The following is a 25,947-nucleotide window of genomic DNA, read 5'->3' on the forward strand; positions in this document are numbered from 1 at the left end:
TGGTACACTTTCAGAGAGTTATAAATCCTCGTGTTTTATCGCATGACTTGTATTGTTGGCTGCCTGACAAAATCACTCAATGTGCCCGATCCTAACAGATGTCGGAAGCCAAGCAGACACGAGCCTGGATAGGACTCTGGATGGGTGACCATAATGCATGCCAGGCTTTCATAGTTGGCTGGAGTTGTGCTACAATGGTGATCGGCGCGAGGGCAGTGCAGCCATTGTGTTTGTAATATACTTCTATGCTGCTTCCATGTCTGTGTTCCGTCCTTCACCCTGCACTGAGCCAGCGTGATGAAGTACGGTTAAACAACCCGCATAACAACATGGCAGGAGGATCTCTTCATCCAGAATTGAGTTGACACACGGCTGTAAATGATGAATCTTTTATTATTATATATATCTTTTATTATACATATATGAATTGAGGAGGGAAGTGGCCTGAACAAGAAATTGCAAGGGCTGCACCTTGACATTTTTGCCTACAAAGTAACTCTACTCCCATGTGGCTTGCATGCACCTCCGATTTGCACGGTTGGCTATGTGCGGTGCGAAAGAAGTTCAACATACAAACATGTACGTACGACTTGCATGTGTAAAAGGGGCACGCGGCCGAATTCTATGTGTAAGCCACGTGGGCATGGTTTGCTGTACGCCAGCAGACGAGCATTTTGTCAGCGGCAGCCATGGCCATTTCAGCTGCGTCACAAGACGAGGGATGAGTGCCCCCCCCACCTCCTTTCCACCGTTTGCAGCCACGAGTGCCCGCGGCGCGGATTTTGCGCTTTGTATTTCATTATTAAAATGTTTTATTTATTTATTTCCATCTCCTCCTTGCGGTGCCATTTGTGGTTTACAATGTCGGCTTACTGAGCCGACGCGTGCAATATGAAATGCGTGTTTGTCACTTGTCTGATGGACGCTTTCGCAGCGCGGCAATTGCTTTTGTGAGCGAGGCGTCGTCAGCTCGGCAAAGCGAGCAGTCGGTGATTCGCCATCCCCCCCTCCCCGCTCTAATTCGTTTCTCTCTCGCGCTTTTCATTGCGTCTCAATTTCTCTTTACCGGAGACATATTTCATCGGTCCGGTGGCACGGCTTTATTTCAGTTTTGTCGTTATCGGCTGCCGGTTGTTGGATGCGCTTGTTGAAGCGTCTGCCGCCAGTGTGCCGCAGCCCTGTTTGTTGTGGCGGTGCACGCCAATGTGGACGTTGTACAGAGACGAACACGCGTTAGTGACACGCAGCCCCGCCAACATTACATGGAATCAATGTACACGTCCCATAGCTTCCGTTTAGAATGCGGTACATTGGGTTCACAATTGAGTTTGAAACAGTTAACTTTTCGTTTTTACAGGACGGTTGAGGTTAAATCATTCGCGTTTCACGCTGTGCTGGAAGGCTATAGTACTTTTAAATAATGTTTTTCCTTTTCTATCACCGTTAAACTTCTTTTTACCATTTTACGTACCTGCCTTCGGAAAAATGTATCTGGGAAGCTCATATGCCAATATATTGCATAGTATTTCCTGACATGCCATATCTTCAATGGCTCTTCACTTGCCTATTGCGGTTACAATCACATTGGATTCCCAGATGTTGCAAAGACTATCAACATTTGTTGTAAGTTACCGGAAGTCTGTTTGGCTCCCACATTCTCTGGGCGGCTGCTTTTTCTCACAATACTACAGGACACCACAGCTCTGTGTTAACTGAGTGAGGTCTAGATCTGGGAACATTAGCTTAGTAAGCTCATCGACTAAAAGTTGTAATCGACTCCTCATTTTAAGTGGATAACTCGGGCCCCTTTAAACTATTAAAATGATCAAACTATACTTTTTATTTTACCAGGCAAATCCCACTGAGCTATATAATAGCTCTTTTTGAGAAGCGACCTGGCCACAAATGATACCCAACGAAGTGGCTTATCATGTGGAAATGTATATCAGTCAAATACTCTTAACACATTTTTTTAATGTGGAGGAAAAAAACGGAGAACCCAGAAAAAAATTCACGCGACCACGGGGAGAACATGCTAACTCAAAATATACAACAGGCGTCAAGGTTGGAATCAAACCCATGACCTCCTGTATACCAGGTGAGGTCGTTAACATCTCAACACTGTGGCACCTCTTTAAAAATGATGGCCACCCCCACATTTTCTCCCAAAGGCTGGAAACCCCCGTAAGCCCATGCCGAGCATGACGCAGCAAATGATGCCGGTGACATCACCAATCTCTGCCCATTACCGTTCTCATTTAGCAGGGGAAGAGGTGATAATTTTACACTTTTTTAGTTTAGCCAGTAAGTGGAGTAATCGTGATAACAATCTTTAGTCTTTTCCATTACTTAAATATCGAATATCTCAGCTCCAGTGAACTCAGCACTGGCTCAGGGTGTCTTTGCAAAACGTAATGCTTCTTGGAAGCATTAAACTCGAAGACCCTTTAAACAAATCATTCAAATGTAAATTCCTATGAGCAGTTTAACGAGCCCCTTTATTCACTTTTCATTCGTTTTCATCACAATTATTCAAATAAGTGACGATAAAAAGAGATCTGTGCTTACATGTCTGTGCTTGGGGGATTCTGCACCAGAGCAGCTGTGTGTGTAGACAAGGTTGTCGTCACTGCTGCAGGGATGGTTGTGAAATAAAACTGTGGTCTTGTGAGCGCGAAAAAATAACCGCTATTACGTAAACATGTAAAAGTACGCGCATTAAAATGGCAAGTCTTGCCTCACGGGCAGTGAGTGCCACGTCATAATAATAATAATAAACGATGCACTGCTGTGGAATGCCGCTGTGGTGCAACGGTTCGGACATTGAACTTTGACTGTTTGACACAATGGGGGAGTTTCTCCCCCCCCCCCACCACCTTTGTCTCCCCATCAGAGTGAATGAGTACACCACACCGTGGTTAGTTGATGGGCAAGTGGGAGGAGTCCAGCGTGGGTGCTCCCATCTTTTCGGAGGCGTCTGTCCAGCGTGGGAAGAGTCGGCCGATATGCCCTCTAGGGCGGCGGGCCCAACCTTGTTGGCACCAGGGACCGGTTTCGTGGAAGACAATTTTTTCACGGACCGGGGGGGAGGGGGGTTTCATCATTGGGTCTTTCCCCCTTTTCAAATAAGCTCTCCAGCTACGTTTATTTTCTACTCATTGTGGCTACTAGGGGTTAGCTTGAGGGGTTAGAGCTTGTGGGCTCACCAACACTGTGAGACAAGTGCGCAGTGCGGGAAAGAGGCGCGAATGGAAGTGGTGTGCGGCCCGGTTCCTGACAGGCCACAGACCGGTACCGGTCCGTGGCCCGGGGGTTGGGGCCCCTGCTCTAGAGGGACCTCTATCGTGGAGGCCCTTTCGCCAGCAGTGGTGCGAGCAAGCCCTGTTATCGCTTGATATCGCTTGATAACAGGGCTCGGCTGCGTCTTTACTTACCCCACCTGCTGAAATAGACATGTGCCCGTTGCGGGTTCCAGCCATGAGCACGAGGGCTCACGTGGGAGGCGATCGTGAATTTAAATTCATGGCTGCAGCCTCCCCGCGACGACGCTCGCATGCTCGTGGCGCACTTGATATGCCGCGGCAGGGCACGCCGGCGACAGCAGCTCAATCACCAGCTCGCGCCTGCTACGTTGGGAATGAATGTTTATCACATTTAATGGCTTATAGATGGGCCTCCTTCCTTTAAATGTGATATATTGTTGTTTCGTTCTTTTGTGCATCGCTACTGCAAAGATTGTCACCGTACTTGTTGTTGCTCTCTGGTTGTTACACACAGCTTCTCCGGCATGGTGTTAATTGCAGCAATCATAAGATTGCAAGTTCATATTTTAGCCAGTGTTATTTTCCAATGTCATCATCATCATCTAGTCATCATGATCATATTCATACAACGCATACATTCAATGCTGCCTCACACCTCTACCTTCATCATTATCATAATTGCCACCGTTGTCTCATCATCATCATCAAAATCACCGCTTCTGCATTACTACCATTATGATGTCATTCTTATAATTTTAGCGCCGCCCTTGCACTACTAGCTTCATCATTATCATCGTTATCACAACTTCAGCATCATCATCACCGTAACCGCTGCTGCCACATCACTGCCACCACCATCATCATTATTCTTTTGGCATGATAATGACATCTTGCCACGGTGGCGAGATGTTAACTACCTTGCCTGGTATACAGAAGGTCGTGGGTTCCATCCCGACCCTGACGCCTGCTGTATTTCGAGTTTGCGTGTCTCTCGACGTGGTCGCATGGATTTTTCTCCGGGTCCTTTGGTTTTTCCCTCCACATTTAGAATTAACATGCATTTAAAGGTTGCTATAAACGTCCACGTGATAAGCTACTTCATTGGGCAATCATTTGTGGCCAGGTAGTTTCTAAAAAGAGCGATATAGCTCAGAGTGGGCCTCACCTAGTAAAACTAAAATAGTTTATAGTTTATAATGTGATGTATTTGCACTACATGGTCAGTTGTCCCCTGAATAGCAATACGTAATGAGGTTCCGCTTATTTTGCCATGCAACTAGATTCATGCATTTCCATCACTGCCTTCAGAGCTTTAATGCAAATGAGCAACACCCAGCACTTGATTGAGCATGCAGGCGCTTGTGCTTTTAATCTAAGGCCCACTGAGCTACGTAGCTCTTTTTCACAAGCGACGTGGCTATCAAAAATGATAACTCAACGAAGTGGCTAATCAAGTGGAAATTTATAGCAGCCAAATACTCTAAACGCGTGATGTTGATTCTAAATGTGGAGGGAAAAACCGGAGGGTCCGGAGAAAAATCTATGCGACCACAGGGAGAGAGACACACAAACTCCAAATATACAGCAGGCGTCAGAGTTGGGATTGAACCCACGACCTCATTTATACCAGGCGAGGTAATTAACATCTCGCTACCGCAATACACGTGATCTTGCACATATCTCGTGAGCTATACGGGTTGAGCCTGGATCGTGCTTGGATGGGCGACCACCATTTATATAACAGGGGTGGTATAGGCTGATATGGGACAACATCGTCAGCAGAGGACTTTGTAACAAAAATCCGTTGCTGTACTGGAATACGCTGCAGCTTCATTACCTCCCATCTTCACGAACCCGCACTTACCTGCGTGGTGAAGTATGGTCAAATAGCCCCCACGACCTGCAATGCGTGAGGACGCCTTCATTCAGCATTGGACTGACCGAAGGTGCTGTTCACGTTCAGCATTAATAATTCATTATCTTGTGATGGACATTGGGCTTCATAATAGCATGTAACTTGTAGGTAGTGACACTTGTGAAATTAAATTAAAATGCTTTTGGCCACCCATAATAAACACACACACAAACATGTCTAAATACTGAATACATAATTTAGTGACCGTGTAAACTATGGTTATAGATGTGCTACAATCGTTGGTATAAGACAATTATTTGGTGACTCAAGTTGTTAGTGTAATTGAATTGCAAGTGAGTGTCTGTGCACCACTCAGCTGATTGCTTCCCACACGCCACCCTGTGTTCTTCTCCACCCACTGCCTAATTCGTCACTGCCGTTGTAACCATCATCATCATCAACACCACCGCCATCATCAACGCCATCATCGTTATCAATGCCATCAGTGCTGGTGCTGCCCCATTGGGGACTCGAATCAGAAATACATTTTGTGGGCAACCACAAATAACAATGTTGGGGATACATGTCGAGAATTTGGACGAATATCGACAAAATGTAGAGATGTCGTGAGATTACGGCAGATACCAACGAGACAGATCTCGTGACATTAGAGATGTAGACAAGAGCCAAAATGTAGTTATGACCTAAGAGAGATGCAGACTTGATAATGATGAGAAATAATAGTTGTATTTTAAATGTAAATTAGTGTTTGTGTTGACAATAGTGGACAAACACAATTAACAAAACAATTTAAAACATTGTCAGCAACACTGGCCATCAAAAAAAAATACGTAAGAGACGACATTTTGGGAAGTGACCCTTCCTCAAGCACGACCTATGCATTTGCTTAGTTTGGTTTGTGCCCATCGCCACCACGGATCGCCATCATCACATGGCTGGCTAAGTCAGCAGCAAGCGCCGTGTCGAAAGCGCATGGTGTGCTTCGGATGGCATGCTGTAGATGGTGTGCTGTCCGAGATGTAGCCGGTGTTCTGTGGATGGTGTGCCATTGATCGCGTGCTGTGGATGATGGCTGAAGTCTCATGGATGGAATGCTGTGGATTGTGTGCCTTGGGTAGTGTGCTATGGATGGGGTACCATGTTTGAGTGATGTGGGTGATGTGCCGTGGGTGGTGTGCCATGGGTGTTCTGCTGTGGGTGGTGTACCGTGGTTGGGTGTTGTGGGTGTCGTACTGTGGGTAGTGTGCAATGGGTGTAGTGCTGTTGGTGATGTGCCGTGGGTGATGTACCATGGATGGGTGTCATGGGTGTAGTGTTGTGGGTGATGTGCTGTGCGTGATGTGCCGTGGGTAGTGTGGCATGTTTGGGTGCTGTGGGTGTCATACTGTGGGTAGTGTGCAATGGGTGTAGTGCTGTTGGTGATGTGCCGTGGGTGATGTACCATGGATGGGTGTCATGGGTGTAGTGTTGTGGGTGATGTGCTGTGCGTGATGTGCCGTGGGTAGTGTGGCATGTTTGGGTGCTGTGGGTGTCATACTGTGGGTGGTGTGCCTCGTGGACATGCAGCATAATTTGCGGCACGTAACCCTCGTACTCCGCAAATCGTTTTGCAGAATGTGCACACTGTAGAGGTGTTGGGAGTATTATTATATTATTTAATGGATTTAAGATTAGCGGCAGCAGGTTATAACCCTGCAGCGTTACCCGCTTACTTGCTCCATTTCTGTAGTTTTTACAATTGTTGTTATTTGCCTCATTGCAAGACAAAGACATTTATATGCATAACTCTACAGCTTGCAGTGCTTCACCCTATGGCAGAGAATGCCCCACATTTCCCACGACTAATTCTGAAATCACTTTCATCAGCTTTATCCACGTTCAGGAGCTTATTTGTACGCCCTGCAAAAGTGTTTTAATGAAACTAAAAATTTTAAGTCTCAGAACTGGACTAATCAAAATTAAATGGTAAATCCAAATTTAAATGCTGGGTTTCTTGTAGTCACTGGCGACCGGACTGAGACAATCACCTCACTCCACTTGAGAGCCCAGTTTAATCACAGGGTGATGGAACCCAGGTACAGACACAAGGCCTCAGCTGTGCCGGCTCATCACTTTTGACCTCTGAGCCCCCTGGCCACCTTGTTTTGATGTTATCTTTTCAATACAGAGGCTGTGCTTGGGACAATCCCATTCATAAACCCATTCTCGACTAAACCCATTTTCGACTAAACCCATTCTCGACTAAACCCATTCTCGACTCTTCCAATCACTGACCCTCCATCCCACTTGCCGTGGTGCAGGATGCACGCCAGCTTGTGCGGCGTCTTTTGCACCTCCCGATTCGAGCGGTTAGCGGTGTACGGTGCGAAAGAAGTTCAACATGCCATACAGCAGCCTGGCTCTTCTATTGATGTGTTTAGCCGGCCGGCCTGGTGAACGTCTGGTGGTTGTCGTTCATTTTCTCACGTGTAATCTACCACAACAACCATTGTGGCCTGGTTCTTTGTCTCCAACTAAGAATGAAAAATAAAATTTAGTCCATTGGCCTATTTGCTTTCAAGACGAATGTCATTGCAGCAGCATTTGTTTAAGCAAGCAAAGATTGGACCATATTTGTCCTTCAGGGTCTCATTAGCAGAGACAAATTTGTTTAACAAATTGCTACCGGATTAGCAGATGCTACGGCAAGAGCACTGAATCTAAACTGAAGCCCTGTTCATGGCAAAAGCAAACTCATTTTGCGTTGCTGTCAACCGTCGTGGGTTAAACATGTGACTTCCACGACACGTCGTGTAGAGGGTACTTCTTTATTCTTACACGGGCACAACACAGGCCAACCTTATTGTCTCACTCCGAGTACAACACTTAGATGTTAGCGTCTCTACTGGCTACACACACACACGGCCGATCACTCGGCGCCATTCCACCGTCCACACTCGGCCACGCCGCTGACTGGCGGCGTGCCGAGGAGGGTGATGGAAGTCCGCAGGAGATCTTCCACGTGGCCGGACGACGGAGAGAGATGACGGCGAGCAGCGACGCAGTCCGGGCCCAAGACTGCACACACGGACCCCGAGCCCTCGCCCGCCCCGCTTGTATCTCCCCAGGCGCGGCTAGGCTCCACCTCCGGCCACGCCCTCTCGTGGAACCTTCCAGCAGGTTCCCGGAGCATCTCGGCGAACCCCCGCCCATTACCTTTGCCCCAGATACATCTCCCTTTCAGATTGGATGTTGTCTTAGCGGTGCCTGTAGTACCCGTGCTTCCCCTTTCTAGTCAGCAGGTGTCATCATGTCATTACAAACGTATAAGTATAACGCAATTGTGAGTCTTCACATATCCATTAAAAAATAATTGTCGATTGGTATATTTGCTTTCCAGACCAATATCATCCGGCAGCATTTGTCTCGACAAGCTAACCCTGGGTCAATGAGTTTGTGGCAGTTAGGCCATTGTTCTTGAAATCAAGCACTGCAAGGTCGTCTCACTTCTAGTAAATAGGCCACATCGTAATTTTCCTCTTACAGAAGATAGTAAATAGCCTTCTGTGAATTTGAGATACACGCTTGGATTTACACTGAGAGACCGGTAGAGGAATAAATGGATTTGACAACATCTGTAAGTTAAAGACGTAATTCTGTCAATATCAGTAAAAAAACCTCAACACGTTCGTCAACAATGCCTTTATTGACGGATGTGTTTTTTTCTATTTAGCTTGAGCGCCACTGTTAACACAGTATCACCAAAGTTTAAGGAAAGTGAGCTCGGGGGAGGACATGCGACTTCTAGAAGGGATGATAGCCGGTGGTCGAGATAATGAGAAAGTGAGCAGCTAAGGGGAGGGAACGCGCTCCCTTGGCCTTCATCTAGCGGTGGATTGATTGTGGCTGATAATGATGAACTCTGGGAGCTGTGGACACGAATGTCTGCGATCGAATGCTTTTTGTTGGCAAACTGTTCACATTTTGCCGGGGTATTAATCCCTCATTACCGTGGAAAGAGCAGTTGAAACCACCCTGTACAAATGAGTTAGTGGAGGCCCTCCCACCAGCAGTAGCGTGACTGCGACATTGCATGGCTGCACCTTTGCCTAATCCCTGGTGCGTTGCCTGAAACCCCAACGTAATCTCTGATTCTGGCTCTGTTAACCACATAGAATTCGTACAACAATTATTCATGCTCAATAGAATCCTCTGTTGTATAAAATCGGTTGTCCCTTATTTAGTAGCTGAGATCATGTATCTGTCGGGGGCTGTGATTCTTCACTCGATGATCTGGTCGTCTCGAGTGCGTGATGTTTTTTAATACCGTACAGTGGAACATTCCGTCTCTTGAGACGAAGTCCACCGTCCCTGAAGTGTGCTTCTTATCACGTCACAACGGATTCGAACACACGGTACTTGTTGATTTGATCCTTCGACTGATAACAATACTAATTATTTTAGTGGTGCTGTGTGCTGTGGGTGGTAATGTGGCGTTTGTTGCGTGTGGTCTGCTGTGGCCGAGTGATGTATGCAGTGGGTGGTGTGTTGTGCGTGATGTGCTATGGTTGATGATGTCATGTGGCGTGTTGTGCCATGTGTTGTGCCATGTGTTCTGTGCTGTGCCATGTGTTCTGTGCTGTGCCATGTGTTCTGTGCTGTGCCATGTGTTCTGTGCTGTGCGTTCTCTTCAAGGTATGCTCTTTGTACAACCCCGGGCGGGTGAAGGGGCTCTGAGTGGTGTGCAAATTTCTGATAATCACTTCCGATAGACATCCGTGGAAGCTGCTATCTCGGTCCCTGGGGAAGGTGAAGCTTTGGCAGAGAAAACTCTTGGCTCTGGGGAACATTCATAGGTAGTGAAAATGATGATACAAATTACAATATCAACAATAATTATAATGCCATAAGGCACGTGGTCATTTGTGCATTGCAGTCGCGTGGCCCAAAGGCATCTGTGACGGACAAGATTAAAACACAGGGTCGATTTTTTGTGAAAATCTTCCATCGAAGCCTTGCCACCAATATAATAACAATTTATACAATAGATTCTGTCGAATAATATTAACTGCTATTAACGGGTAATTACATGCTAACAATATCGTTTGTTAGAGAGTATTTATTATTTTGGGAACGTACGAGTGATTCTTATCTTCTCACACCTTTCTTTTTACGCAAATAGAAATAAAATAGCCGAGTTGAAATCGGCCTCCCTCAATGACAGGCACACCATTAGATAAATGAAAATTAAATTGACGACCGACTAAATGGGTGTTAACGCACGGCGTCGAGCCCAATGCGTGGAAGTGGCAGAGGCTTTCAATCGGCACGCTCGTTACCTAATCGTGGCGGGTGTTCGTGAAAGGGGAACGGCGTTTGTATTTGAGTGACGGTGATTGGGACGTGGGATGATAATGGCCGAGGTGATGAAATGCCTTGGCTTCTCCCTCCTCCTCCTCCATCCCTTCTCCCCCCCACACCCTCCCACGCCCCCTCTCCCCCCAACTCTCCAACCCATTTTCTCCCTCCACCCTCACCACACCACCCTCATCACGCCACCCTCACCACCCTCACCACGCCACCCTCACCACCCTCACCACCCTCACCACGCCACCCTCACCACCCTCACCACGCCACCCTCACCACCCTCACCACGCCACCCTCACCACCCTCACCACCCTCACCACGCCACCCTCACCACGCCACCCTCACCACCCTCACCACGCCACCCTCACCACCCTCACCACGCCACCCTCACCACCCTCATCACCCTCACCACGCCACCCTCACCACCCTCACCACGCCACCCTCACCACCCTCACCACGCCACCCTCACCACCCTCACCACGCCACCCTCACCACGCCACCCTCACCACCCTCACCACGCCACCCTCACCACCCTCACCACGCCACCCTCACCACGCCACCCTCACCACGCCACCCTCACCACGCCTCCCTCACCACCCTCACCACGCCACCCTCACCACCCTCACCACGCCACCCTCACCACCCTCACCACGCCACCCCTGCGATGTCGCTGCCTCTGAACTCACGGCTCCTGACGTGGTCGCGTTGCCAGGGGAACCGGCTCCTCTCGCCCCTGGTCCTGTGTCACACGGACGCGACGGAGGTGCAGTGATGGGAAAATGAAAATTGCCCTCGTGTGAAAAAGCCTGACGTTTGTATTTGTCGCAGAAAAATAAATAAATGAAACAACAAAACGCAATCTCCCACATTCCCTCCCTCTTCAAGCTCTCGCACTGATTGTAACAAAAAGCCCGCATCAGCGTTAATCGACACAGCAATGCACGGGCAGACGAGGTGGACAGTCGTGGTGACTGAACTCGGCAAATGTCTGCTAAATCGGAGCAAATAGGCATCCCTGAATATCTAATTTATTGAGCAGTTCCGCGTGCGGGTGAATATAAATTCGTAGAGCCGGAAAATTTGCAGCGAAGCAAGGGAATACGTAAATTTTTAAATAATAGGCACGTGTGCCCGTAGTTGTCTTTTGAAAGGTCGCGTGTTTTGTGGAGATTAGTTTGTCACTCAGAAGCACACATCTCACACGGTGTTGTACACCGCAGTGCCGTGGTGATGGCTACGCACGAGGCCTGTAATGCAGCACTCTGGAGGCAGCGAGGTTTGGTTCGTCGTACACATGTTGTGAAACTCGCTTCTTCCCCTGGCTCGCCAGGAGAAGGCGGTACCTGCGAACGAATATCGGCCCCTTCTGTGTGGGATAGAGTGTTGCGCCCTCGCACTCATGGGTTTTCTCCAGATACTCGGGCTTCCTCCCACGTGCATAAACACTTGCTAATTGGCTAAAACATCTTAATGTGTGGAGGAGTGCAGAGCTTGCACGATTGGTGGCGCTGGCTCACCACCTGGCTCCCTGCCAACTTTTCCCTGCATGCTAAGTTATTGTGAGTTGCGTTTAGATTATTTAGATTATTTGGCTCTTGTACATTTCCACATGATAAATCATTTCGTTGAGCTATCATTTATGAGCAGGTCGCTTCTAAAAAAGCTATAAAGCTCAGCGGGCTTCACCTGGTAAAATAAAATAGTTTAGTTTTATGTATATTTTTAAGTGGATTTCTAACCTTTCTTATACTTTGTACTCTGTCGTGTTTTTGTGTTGTTTGTTGTTGTAACTTTCTGACCCGCCCCAACTGGACATCTGTGAAAAAGCGCTTTATAGCTCATCGGATTCCTCCAGAATGAATACATATTCTGAGTCTGAGATGCACTTTGCATGAACGTCTAAACAATATAAAATTTAAAAACACAAGGCAAGGGGAGCGGGGTGGGGCTTGATTCTCCTGAGGAGCAGCTGTCTTCATACATCCCAATACCAGCAGCCTCAAGGGGTCACATTCATTTGCAAGGTTCGAGGGCGAGGTTGTGTCAGGTGACGAACTCTCTGCGGTGAAATGAGTCATCCGAGTTTGACCGACTTCTGGATGTCCACACAATGAGAAAACCAATTACGTTTCAGTCAGACAATTCACAGCGTAATGTGCGCAGTGCATTAAAAACATCTTCAAACGATAATGATGATGGCTGATAGCACCCCAGTGAGTCTTGTAAACAGAGATCACCAACCAGCCAAAGTAAACACAACCTCCTCACCAACCGGCACTCGTCAGCGTGTTAGTGTCGTCCAGTAACCCTCATGGGCTGGACAGTGTGAGGATGCCTCATCCAGCAGTGGATTGACCTAAAGGGCTGTACATTTACACAATAATAAACAATTTGTTGGGCACACATTTCTCAAATAAGACACAATTCGAAGTCGGGAGGCGTAGGAAAACAAACCTCATCTACCAACCTCAGCTAAACCTCAGCTTTTCCTGAAGGTCGGTCATCCGAATAATTCAGATTTTTTTCCTCTGACCTATAAAAAAAATTGCTTTTTTTTATTAACCTGTAATTTTGGTATACACTCTAAATGTACTGGAGAAATAACTTGAATATGTATCGTGTATCCATACAGTTGATGATTACCATGACTGTTATCATCTAAACTCGGATACACGTTGGTTCAGCTGCATCTGACCACAATTAACCGCCTCTTCCCCCTCCACCTTCTCCAAATGGTGACGGCCATGAACGATGACTTGAGATCATACAGTTGGTTGGATTCTGAAGGGTATTCGGACTATAGGTGGGAAGCATGAGAAAGGTTGATCCAGACTTGAGGCATCTCGCCTAGGAAAGGACACTTGACCAAGATAAATATATGAATGGCTTCCATTCCATTTACTTTTCATCCTCTGCCCAACGACAGCCCTTGGGCTCAAACTGCCCCCTTCCTCTCCAATCTTGAGCTGTATTCCTTTCACTGTATGGCCTCCCCCATCCACTCATGTCACATGGACAATCCATTGAACCTGGTTCAATCTATTTGTTTTCCATTTATTTTATGCTTATATTGCATACATCTTCAGTAAAACTTACGAGACTGCATTGGCAAATTGGTGTAAATATGGACTGGAAATGACTGATGACTGATGCCATCGTCAATGACACTGCTGTATAACTAAATTAAATGTATTTGCAATTCTAAAACCTCACACATCATGAATATCCACATCAGCCATTACGTATCCACTGCTGAATGAAGGCCCCTTCCCCATGTCATCATCCTCATGGTAAAGTACATGTGAAATAAGCTAACATTTTGAGCTGAGGTGGGGGGAGTGGTGGCACATTGGTTAGTGAACTGACCGATAAGCCCTGCGACTTGAGATACATTTCCCACCCATGACCAACATCAGTGGTGAGTGACATCTGAACTCGTCACGGGGGCACCCCTTCACTAATCCACAGTATCCTACATGACGAATTATTGTCAAACTCTATGTCATCGCCAACATGGAGGGGGGTGGGGGGCATTCATCCAGCAGTGCACTGACAAAGCATCGTAGATTATTTCCTGAACAACAGAATATTTTGACAGTATGAAGAATGTTGCACTTGTACTGTTTTAATTATTTTTTTGTTATTATCTCCTAATAGAAACGTCATATAGCAACTGCCTCTTCATGTTTCAGTCTTCATTTTGAAGGCTGCAAAATGTAAAATGATTGTCTCCTTCCCGTCGCTGTCTCTCCTCTACCAAGAGGAGGGCCATTGGCCAGAACACGAGCTCACCCATGGCTGGTCGGTTCAGGTGGATGGTGTTGTATCAGAGCACTTGCCCTTTGCAATGTATTTGTGTGAAATGTAATTGTGAATGGATTTTTTTATTTTGATATTTGATTTTGCACACGTTATTTAATAAGTATCATTGCTATAAGCAGGAGAGAGAGCCCACTGAGACTGCTGGGTATCCTTTCAGCTACAGAAGGCCTCGTTTACAAACGCCTGGCTTTGTGTTTGGGTTCAACCGCGTGTTGTTCGGCACGATGTCCGACGTTTCGCTGCACGTGCTGTGAGCTTCAAGAAATTTATTCAGCTGCTCAATATATTTTCTGTGACGAGCCATCATTTATGCATGAAAACGATGGTAAAATATTTAGTTAAACTGATGCGTACACACTCAACATATGACACTATTAATAATAAGAAACAATTGATATGGCTCCTTACGCTGGGGGGGGTTTCAAAGCGGTTTTATACGGGACACATTAGAGGACTTAACCATGAACATGTGGATGGCATTAATAAATGTAGATTCGAAGCTTTCGTGACTGCAGGGATTCATATTCTTGGTTCTTTCGGTAAAGTCACGTAGAAGGGAAATAATAAAAATCAAACATAATATCTTATTATGTCCCTTCTACGTGGCATTAATTTGTTTTCTTATTTCTTACATGTGCGCGTATGTCCAGCCAGCAAAGGGTCTCGGCCCACGCGGGGGCGTGTGTGTGGGGATGCGCAGCGGAGTGGGGCTCCGTTTGTGTTCAGCGCAGATAAGCCGCGAATCATCGATGCGGAGCTTGCGGGCACGAGCGATCGATGCTGCGCGTCATTTGCAGCCCCCGCTGCTGCCTCCGGTCTTTTCACCACCCCCGCCCCCATCACTCCCCCCACCTCCATCACTCCCTCCACCTCAACTCACCCCCCCACCTCCCACCCCCTGGACCCCCCCACCAAGCCGTGCCCACCGCCCCTGGGGTGGCGGGGAGAGCTCTCACGGCCCGCCGCCCCGTCGCCGTCCCTCCTTGCGCCCACCTCCACGCCCTCCCTCCCCCGACCCCCGTCGACACATCCCGGTGATCGTTCTTGTCGCTCAGCTGATTCCTTGTAACGGGAAGTCATTCATATTAATGAGGTATGCTGAGGTCGGCGGGGGGGGATTTAAGAAAGATGAACACAGTTAGGTGTAAGAAACGCAATGGGCGGTTTGCGATCAAATCGTTTTCAGAGATGGACATTTTAAGTGCCATTGGTCGTATTTCCATTAAGAAGTTGTAGAAATGACACGACTTGGGTAACGGTGCTGCCCTGGAATTGCTCGCTCATGCCACTGCTGGTGGAAGGGCATCCAATAGGAGAGGAGACTTTGAGAGGGGTGCCCCTCTCCCCGAGTACCTGACCTAGAGTGTATCCACCGTGGCTGATGGCGATGATGATGATGATCTATAATAATATTCTTTACCTTCCTGTTGTCCCTACCGGCTGGTGGTTCTTGGTGTTGGGGATACCAACAATTACAATTTAGCTTCCTTCCCTTGAGATTTTCATCAGCCACAAGGGTATTCATAAAAAAAAGAATTTTTACCACTGAGCTATTTAGCTACTTTTCAGAAGCGAGCTGGCCAACAATGATAGCTCCGTGAAGTGGCTTATCACGTGGAAGTGTACAGCAGCCACATACTCTTAATGCGTGATGTCGATTCTTAATGTGGAGGGGAAAAGCTGATAACCTGGCGAAAGAGCCACATAGCAGGCGAGGTCGTTAACATCTCGCCACCGTGGATCCACACGTCGGTCCTTGTTCAGCTCTCTGACGCAGCAATTCCCCCCTGAGCCACCCAACCACGCCAGAGGAAATCATGGAAATCATGGTTTCCAAATAGCCAAGTGGGTTGATTCAGCTCATTATGATAGAAAAGACAAAAATGATTGTGTATAATGTGCTATGTCTTTAATTTTATTTTTAACTAGTGTGTGGTCTGCCGAGCTGTGGCCCACTAAGAAATGTGGCGCTTCGAGATATACAGAGGTAGGGATGACAGAGCTGTGGATAAGAGATACAGATTAGTGACACGAGAGAGAGACAACCCTGACGGAGATGAGAGAGCTGTGGACAAGAGATCCATGTCAGCGGTCACGTGTGCCGACGTTATGAAGCTACGACACCACGTGACGTCATAAAGTCCTCACGAATGTCAATGCGTAATGTTGCCCGCCAGCACAGACAATCTATATTAGTATTATGTGGCCAGAGAATACAGCTGAAGAACCCTGTATTAGAATATTCTAATAATATGTATACAGTTTATAAAAAAATGCCATTAAATTAGCTGGGTAAATGCATTTTAGCAAGTGAGACATAGTTTATAATAAACCCTTGCACACATTTCCTTTATCCCAGCCAACCCTCTTCAAACTCTAATTATGACGGTATGTTTTATATAGTGTCGTCCTGCATGCAAATCGCATTGCACAATTGTTGAGGAAGCACAGACAATCTGGAAGGCAGCGAAGAATTTAGCCGGCGCTAAACAATTGTCCAAGCTCTGCGGTGCTCTCGCATCTGTTAGGATGTTTTTCATCTTAATGGATACTCATGGAGAGAACCCGACAGATGGAAATAGATGAGGAATGCTGCACAGATTTTTTTCCAGAACATCGCATTTCATTAATGAGACACCCAGGGTTACGTTACAGTTGGAATGATTGCTGAAGCGATATGTAATCTAGCGGAAAGCATGGTCCTGCTGGTTGGACAAAGTCTGTGGGATTAAAAAATTCCAGTGTTTAATCAATTTGTGTTTGGTTCCTTCTCTGTTCTTGGAAAATGTACATAGTACAGTATGTGCATATCGTGTGATCCAACAAAAAATACAAGGTAAGTTTGTCTTCGAACAGAATGTGCCAAAATTTGTATTATTGTAAAATGCTGGTGATGCATTTTTTTAAATTCAACTCCAAAGAAAAAGAGAAACACAAGGGCAAATCATTATCCACTGCAGCGCGTATAAAGATGAAAGAGAATGCACATACGCCGTACGGTAATTTCCTTTGACATATTCCTTTCTCTGAACACATTGACATTTATTTCGTGGGCATTGCTCATTGAAAGCCGCGTTTTACAAATGTCACATTGTACGTAATTATAGATTTAGGTCGCGGCTGACATCCGCTTATGATGCGCCCCACGATTGATCGTTATAATTTGATTTTTTGCTTATAAATTCTCGGCGCACCGTCAGGTCGTGTAAATGAAACACCGTTCCAGCCAGCTGGGCCTTCAACCCCACCCACCGCCGGATGTGCCGGTGCGTTGTTGCGACAGATTGCTGTTGTTGCTCCATCTCTAATTGATTTCTCCCCCCCCCCGCTGCCCCTTAACCCATTCCGGTTACTTTGTAATTGTTACCATCGTTGAGAGAGAGGTTCAAAGATTTCGGAACCCATTCCCGACGTTTCCGTGAACCTGTCACAATCTTGCCACGGAAGAGCATAGCGGATGAATGTGTGAACGAGAGATGATCACGAGAGTGACTGCAGGAATTCATGTTCTTTGGTTCTTTCGGTAAAGTCACGTAGATAGAAAAAGAATAATGAAAAAGAAAGTGAATTAGAAATAAACATAATAAACAAAAAAACACTAATGTAGACTGTAGCCTGGTTATTCATTTCGGTGAGTGTACTGGCAGCCTATAATGTAGACTGTAGCAATGGTTATTAAACTGAGTGAGCGTACTGGCAGTCTATGATGTAGAGAATAAGTATACATTATAGACTGCCAGTACGCTCACTCAGGTTAAGAACCGGGCTACAGTCTACATTATAGACTGCCAGTTCGTTCACCAGCTGAGAAACCAGGCTACAGTCTACATTATAGACTGTCAGTGCACTCACCGAGGTAAAGAACCAGGCTACAGTCTACATTATAGACTGCCAGTACACTCACCCAACTTAATAACCATTGCTACAGTTTACATTATAGACTGCCAGTACACTCCGATTAAAAAACAGGCTACAGTCTACATTAGTATTTTTTTGTTGCCTTATTTTTTTCTATCTACGTGACTTTACCAAAAGAAATCAAGAATAATCACGAGAGTGATTGTGAAGAACACCTATGGTGTGTGGTGTTATCGAAACAAGGTTTTAGTCCATGAACCTAGAACCGGAATGCAAGCGTGATCTCCGCTCGCACCACCTTTTCTTGGCACCAGCAGTCGCAGTGTGTGCGTTTAAACAAATGCGGCCCGTCAATTTGAGCCGGAAAGCCAATAGGCTCAAGTACAGGGGTGTTCGTAAAGGTATTTTATCATCCATTGTTAAAGAATTATAATGACACTGTAGTTTGAACTTGCTCAATAAAACTACACGCACACACGCACTTGGTATGGTGAAGGTTTTATCTACAAGTTTTACCCCCTCTAAACCTTCATGCACCCACCGTGGCATTCGAGATATGAGAGTCCCAGATGTTCAGCAACATCTTGTCTATGATAGATTCGAATGCTTAAATATTTTCAGTAAAAAAACCCATAAGTATATAAGGAATATGTTGCCAGCATTTCACCTGCACATTTCAAACTGATGTCTGATCATAATTCTTTAAGATAGGAAGATACGTTTATAGATGCCCTGCTCTGCAATAGTTCCTAATGCATTCTGCATCTCATTACTTGTGATACTGACTGCATAAATGTTCTAAAATGTGGGAAAAGGTCAAGAAAAAAGGTCAATACACTTTCAATTGGAAACATAATTGCAATACCATCATGTTTAAAGTAGTAGCCCTTCAGATCAGATAGAGAGGGCAGCTAGAATATTATTGTTGTTTTATCTCTTCTCAAGGATGGCTCGTGGACAAAGGCAGGCAGTAAATCTGGCTGGCTGAGAGGGCAAAAAGATCAAACTTGTCTCATTGAGCCGTTCCACTAATCACCAGTCTTTAGCCTCTGATGTGGTGTTTGTATTGGCCATTGTAGTGATTCAATGGTGGTGGTGCATGCCTGTAATCCAGCACCTGATGCAAGGGTAGGTGGATCACTGCACAAATGTTGTGATACTCTCTCCCCATGGATGTCGAGGAGCCATACCCAGGAGAAGACAGTACAGCGAATATGCACACACTCCGTTCCATCTGTATGGGATAGTGTTGCCCCTCCGCACACGTGGGTTTTCTCCACGTGTCCCTGTTTCCTCCCACATGTTTAGTATATATACAGGACCGCAGAGCTTGGACAATAGTTGGTGCTGGCTCGTCGCTTCGCTGCCTTTCTTTGTGTCTGGTGTTCCGCGTGCCTCTGAGCCATGCTCCGTCTTGGAGAGTGAGTGAATACTGTGTAACGTGTTACAAGTTTACATTATTATTGTTGTCGTTATGTCAAGGTAGAATGCCAAAACAGCACTTGTGTTTCTTTGTTTGCGTTCGCTGCTGTTAAGCATTCCTGAATGAAGCTTCTCCCAATTCGTTTCACCTCGACGTATTTACGCAGCCTCGTGCATCGCATGCGTCAGTGTGGTGCATTTAAATGAGCTTTCACCACTAGACAGCGTAGACACGCGGACAATTTGAAAACGTTTAAATTGCTCCATTGAGACGGCTGCGTGGGATTTAATCGAGCACTAATTACCAAAGCAGGTTGTAATGGGCGCATCCTACTGCTTCTTAACCGTCGGAGAGATTGTGTGAGTTCAAGATCAATTAAGAGTCTTGTTTTCTGAACGGAGCCAGGCTGATTCTTCGGCCCTTGCAATTTAAGACTTCGATTGCTAAGGTCCCTGGCATATCAATGTGAAATTTTCCCTGCTGACTTGGGACCAAGAGTGGAAATAACAAAGCCCAATGCTAATTCCAGCGGTGGTAATGTTGGCATTCATGAAGACCACAATACAGCCTGACATTGTTAACAAGTGCTTCATGAGTGGAGTGATCGGTACAGTGGTCCATGTGCTTCACTGCGAACCTGGTCATCCGAGTTTGATTCCTTGCCATGGCTAACATCAGTGGCGAGTGATATCCGAATCAGTCCTCTCCTTCAGGTGCCCACATTGACCAACGTGGTGAAGTATGGTTAACAACAAACACACCCTTCATAACCCACGTCGCTCAGGGAGGCCTTCCATCGATGGCTCCAGGATGGGTGTAATTCATTTTATTCTAAGGGCTTTTTGTTCATGTTTAGGCTCCGCATAGGAATTCTCTGAGCTCCCTGTGCGTGTGACTTTTGGTATTAGCTCGGGGTAATTATACAGTAACACGCCGAGGAATTCGGCCAATTTAACAGCAGCTCGGATTTAGTGTGAGATAATGGATTATTGACATTCGCTCAGGATAACATCGACTCTCAGGTCACCGAGTGCTTTCTTAATAATTAGCGGGGAGTCACTTGATTGCAAATGCATTTTACGAGTACGCAGGTCAAGCAAGTAACGATATACATTGTATAGCACTTTCTGTCAATCCACAGTGCGCGTCGGTCAATGCGGGGAGCATAGATGCGGGAGAATAGACGAACAGTACAACAGTTGGTGTTGCTGCATGGCCCTTCTGCTGCCCACAACACAGCCCCCATATATGTGCGTGTGTGTTTACAATTAAATGTATCTACGGAGATTTGTGGCGGCGTGTTGGACCCCAGAGCGTTCTGCTGAGGTACAACACCTGACCCCCCCCCCACACTGCGTGGTGTCTGTGCACCGGGGGAAGTTAGATTTCCGATGCACCATATCTGCCGGTGGTCTGTTAAGAAAATGTTTGTTGCTAACCACTTCGCTTTCTTTCCTCTTACACTGAAAATACATTCCTGTTTTAGAACCGATTCTTACACTCACGATGCATGCATCTGTCTAATTCTGGGTGTGATCATTGTGTTTCAATGTGCACTTATTTAATATGTGATCATGTCACGTGATCCCTGCGGCCACTAGAGGCGCAACGATGCCCCCCCCACCCCCAGTGTTAAAGACAAATAATTTCCTAAATAATATCGTGTCTCCCTATATCACGATGATCCATCGAATCGTGAGAGAGATTAATCATCTTGCCTCGTTGGTAACAAGTCCGATGTTGGTAGCTGCAGACGGAGTTGTTATTGTGACTGCGACTGTTAAACCTGCGCCTGAATCGAACCCTCGCCACGGTGATCATTCAAGTGTAGAGGTGATACGCGCTGGGATTAGAGATCGTATGCCAGCGCGTAATGATTGGCTGTGTAGGTGGTGACGCGCGCTGACGGTGGAGGATCAGGGGTCAGCGCGGGGTCGTGGGTTACGGGGTACTGATTGGCTGTGGGCCGGTGACGTGCTGAGAGGGAGTGATCGGGTGGCAGCGCGGTGTGATTGGTGGAGGAGTGTTAACACGCGCTGGGGAAAACGGATCGTAGAGAGAGTGCGTCGTGATTGGTTCATTAAGGAGCGATGCTCACGTTGAAGTACGCATCAGCTCCGCCTCTCGTGAGCAGGGGCTATGAAAGGGGATGCACACAGGCGTGAGAGCAGTGTGTAACCAGCGAAGAATGAAGACGGGGATGAAGACCTAGGGCCCTGCGGTACCTAGTCCCGCTGTCCTAACGGGACCGGGACTCTGTGTAACCCAGAGGCGAGTGTAGTGTGTGTAGCCATAGGCATAAGGTCTACACGAGCCGAATGCAGTGTGTGTAGCCAGGGACATAGGGTCTACACGAGTCGAGTGTATTGTGTAGCCAGAGGCGTAGGGTCTACACGAGTGAATGGTATCGTGTGTAGCCAGAGGCCTAGAGTTTACACGAGAGTAGTGGAGTGTGAAGTCGGAAGAAAGGAGACTACACGTTGTATTTTGACACGTAAAGATTTAATAAAAAGTGTGTTCCCGTCAAGAAGTTCCTGCCGTCAATTCCCATACTTCAACTGGCGTCAGAAGTGAAACGGTCTTCCAAGCATGGATACAAGGAGGAACCGTCGGACCCACGGGATTGACCACGGGGACAACCTCGACGACGCGGGCCAGCTGGCATCGGGGGGTGAGGAAGAGGAGTTGCCCACGGGGCAGGATCCGCCGACGGCGCCGGACGAGAGACGGGGGACTGACGCCGTGCTTCGCGAAGCGCACTCCCGTCTGGCGGAGCTGCTGCTCGCCGCCGCGTCCATCCTGGCGGAGATCAGCTCGTCGGGAGGAGCGGGAACGGCGGCCGACGTTCTGCAGGGTCGCCCTGCAGATTCCCGCCAAAACGATTTGGCGATGGCCGCCATTTCATCTGCACCGACTTTTGGCGGGAACGGCCATCACCACGTGGCAGCGGTTCTCCATGCGCGCCCGCTGACGTCACCAACGCGCGCGGCGGACCGCCATCACACACCCGCCGAGGGGGCCGCCATCTTACACACCGACGGGGCGGCAGAGAGGAAGCACGAGGAGGAGGACGACTTCATCTGTCAGCAGCGCCTTCCCACGTTGTCAGCCTTCAAGGCGGAAGGCGGGGATTGGAGCCAATTTCAGCGCAGATTTTTGGCGCATCAGGAGATGTCCGCCTGGTCCGACGCTACGGCACTGCGGGCACTGCCTGCCATGCTGGATGACAACGCGCTCGCGGCCTTCACGTCCGCACGCAGGTCGGACCGCTCCACGCTCAAGGATGCGCTGGCTCTCATGGCCAAGGTCTATGGTCCTCCCTCGGCGTGCCGCCATCATTTTTATGCAAGACGGAAGGCGGACACGGAGACCGTGCTCGCCTACCGCACGGCTTAATTCACGGGCTCGCCAAATTGCAAACGAGCGGTTGCGGGCACGGAAGGTGTCCGTGCACAATTGGGAACCAGGTGACAGGGCCTGGCTGCATTGCCCGCAGGCACCTTTGGCTACGTCGCCTAAATTGTTGAAGCCGTGGCGGGGACCCGTGGAGGTCGTGCGGGTTGCACGCCCCCAGTGCGTTCAGATAAAATGGGGAAAACGCCGTTGGTACGTCCACCCCTCCCGACTGAAACCGTTCTCGCCTCCGTATGGCCTCCCCTTGTGTCATGAGGGCCGAGCATGTGACGTGACCAGCGACCCTGAGGGGGAATTGTCTTTGCCTGCTCCTCACATGTCTCCGCCTGATCCGCTCCCAGGTGTCTCGGAACTGACAGCTGCCGACCACCGGCGGCCGGATCTTGAGCGGCCGGAGCCACCGGACGGTCGCCAACGTTCCGTCCCATACGACGGACCGGCCAGACGGACTCGCGCTAGGTCGCGCTACTTTGTGTGACCTGCCACGTGAGGAGTCGAGGCAGCCGGAGCGCCTCGGCACTGCGTTTAGTCACAGAGACACTTGGCGCGTTCGTTTTCCGGTGTTCGCTTTTATTGTGTTCGTTTTCCGGTGTTCGCTTTTATTGTGTTGTTCGTCGGGCTGTATATTGCTTCATATTTAAGTGTTGTGTTGTGTTGTTGTTGTTGCATTACGGGGCACACTGAGAGGTGGAGTTTCTTGTTACTGCATTGACGTTAGGTTGTGTTGTTGGTTAACAGCCGGGCCGGCTGCAAGCTATGTGGGAGGGGGTGATGTAGAGGTGATACGCGCTGGGATTAGAGATCGTATGCCAGCGCGTAATGATTGGCTGTGTAGGTGGTGACGCGCGCTGACGGTGGAGGATCAGGGGTCAGCGCGGGGTCGTGGGTTACGGGGTACTGATTGGCTGTGGGCCGGTGACGTGCTGAGAGGGAGTGATCGGGTGGCAGCGCGGTGTGATTGGTGGAGGAGTGTTAGCACGCGCTGGGGAAAACGGATCGTAGAGAGAGTGCGTCGTGATTGGTTCATTAAGGAGCGATGCTCACGTTGAAGTACGCATCAGCTCCGCCTCTCGTGAGCAGGGGCTATAAAAGGGGATGCACACAGGCGTGAGAGCAGTGTGTAACCAGCGAAGAATGAAGACGGGGATGAAGACCTAGGGCCCTGCGGTACCTAGTCCCGCTGTCCTAACGGGACCGGGACTCTGTGTAACCCAGAGGCGAGTGTAGTGTGTGTAGCCATAGGCATAAGGTCTACACGAGCCGAATGCAGTGTGTGTAGCCAGGGACATAGGGTCTACACGAGTCGAGTGTATTGTGTAGCCAGAGGCGTAGGGTCTACACGAGTGAAGGGTATCGTGTGTAGCCAGAGGCCTAGAGTTTACACGAGAGTAGTGGAGTGTGAAGTCGGAAGAAAGGAGACTACACGTTGTATTTTGACACGTAAAGATTTAATAAAAAGTGTGTTCCCCGTCAAGAAGTTCCTGCCGTCAATTCCCATACTTCACAAGTATAATGTAAGTTAGAACTGCCATATGGTGCTGTGGTTAGCCGTCTGAGTAATAAATCCTGACTTAAAACCAGCCCATTTGGGAAGTCTCTCTAGGCTCATGAAAGAAAATTCAGCAGCAACACGGCAGTAAAATGTAATTTAGAAAAAATAACGTGAATCATTTAACATATAGATTTCAGTCCCTTTATACATCCACAATAAGGCAAACGTCCACTATAAAGCTTGAAACGGAAATTAAGAAATAATTTGCACGTAATTTTAAGCATCCTATTTCAAATCCCTGTTGAAGATAAACCCAGCCACTCAGCTGTCTGGGGTCAATAAAGTAAGTAAGTACCACGTTTTGGGAAGTCAATGTCATTAACATGCATTGCCTTGTTAGAGAAGAACGTAGAGTTTGCTAGAGGCAGTGTCGAGGCGTTGGGGAGGCACTGTGTTCATGAGGATTGATGAGGATTGTGGAGATGTCGCTTCAGTTTGCGTTTGGAAACCACTGCCAATGCAGTCTCCTGCAAGAAACACTTAACCCAAAATAGAAACATCTCTTATAGTGTAGATACTTATACTGTATGTATGTTTAACTTCTTTCGTACCGTACGTAGCCAACCGTGCTAATTGGAGGTGCGGGGGAAGGACAACAAACTAAACACAAAAAGCAGTTCTAAAGAAATTAGTTTTCAATCGAGACTACGTGTGCGGCCTCGGCTGTATCGCACAAGTTTGAACCTTCGTAATGAGGTAAAGGCTTACAATACAGAGCAAATACTGTATTTTAGCTAGGGCTGCCAAACCTCGAGTTTTAAACCTTGCTCGACACCGTCCGTTCCATGAATCCGGATTTCAAAAGTCAGATTGGTTTTGGCACTTTTGCACTCTGAGGTGTACACAAAAACACGGAAGGGGGCACGCTTTACAAAACCGGACTCTACTGGTCCACTGTTTTCCCACTTCATACAACAATTCTGCTCTTAAACATTGATTGAGAAGTCCAGCAGCTGTTTTAATTAAGGAGGCCTCAAGGTTATGCCGCATGTCCACAAAATAAGAGCTGTTCGTTTTTTGGGGGGTGTGGGAGGGTTATTCCCCTTAAGTTTACTTTGGTGATGTCTCTCGTGTGTACGAGTGTGAGTGTGTGGGGAGCGCTTGTGTCGCTCTTATCGCACTGTGCTACCAACCTCGTGATCCAGTTTCGATTCCCGCTCCGTCAACACCAGCGACGATTATTTTAACCGGTCCTCGGCCTTCCCTAGTTCGACTCGGCCTCAAATGAGTACTTGGTGCAGTGTGTAAACATCGCCACTGGGGAGACAAAGGCGGCCGGGCGTTGTGTTGGCCACCCACCCCTTCGCATGGTGTGCCGGCCTTCATAGGTGCTCGCTAACAGCAATTGCCCCAACAGTCTGTTCAGGCTTTACGGGGGGATCTTTGTTTTGTG

The 25,947-nt window shown here is 47.7% G+C and overlaps 1 protein-coding gene across 4 annotated transcripts in view; it reads left to right on the forward strand.

The window, feature by feature from the left end:
* PDXK (pyridoxal kinase) overlaps nt 1–25,947 on the forward strand; it is a 64,908-nt gene that overhangs the window by 26,753 nt on the left and 12,208 nt on the right. The gene's annotated exons all lie outside the window — the stretch shown is intronic.

The sequence above is a fragment of the Lethenteron reissneri genome, chromosome 6 (assembly GCF_015708825.2).
Source record: "Lethenteron reissneri isolate LAM-NWPU_2019-01 chromosome 6, ASM1570882v1, whole genome shotgun sequence".
NCBI classification, from domain to species: domain Eukaryota; kingdom Metazoa; phylum Chordata; class Hyperoartia; order Petromyzontiformes; family Petromyzontidae; genus Lethenteron; species Lethenteron reissneri.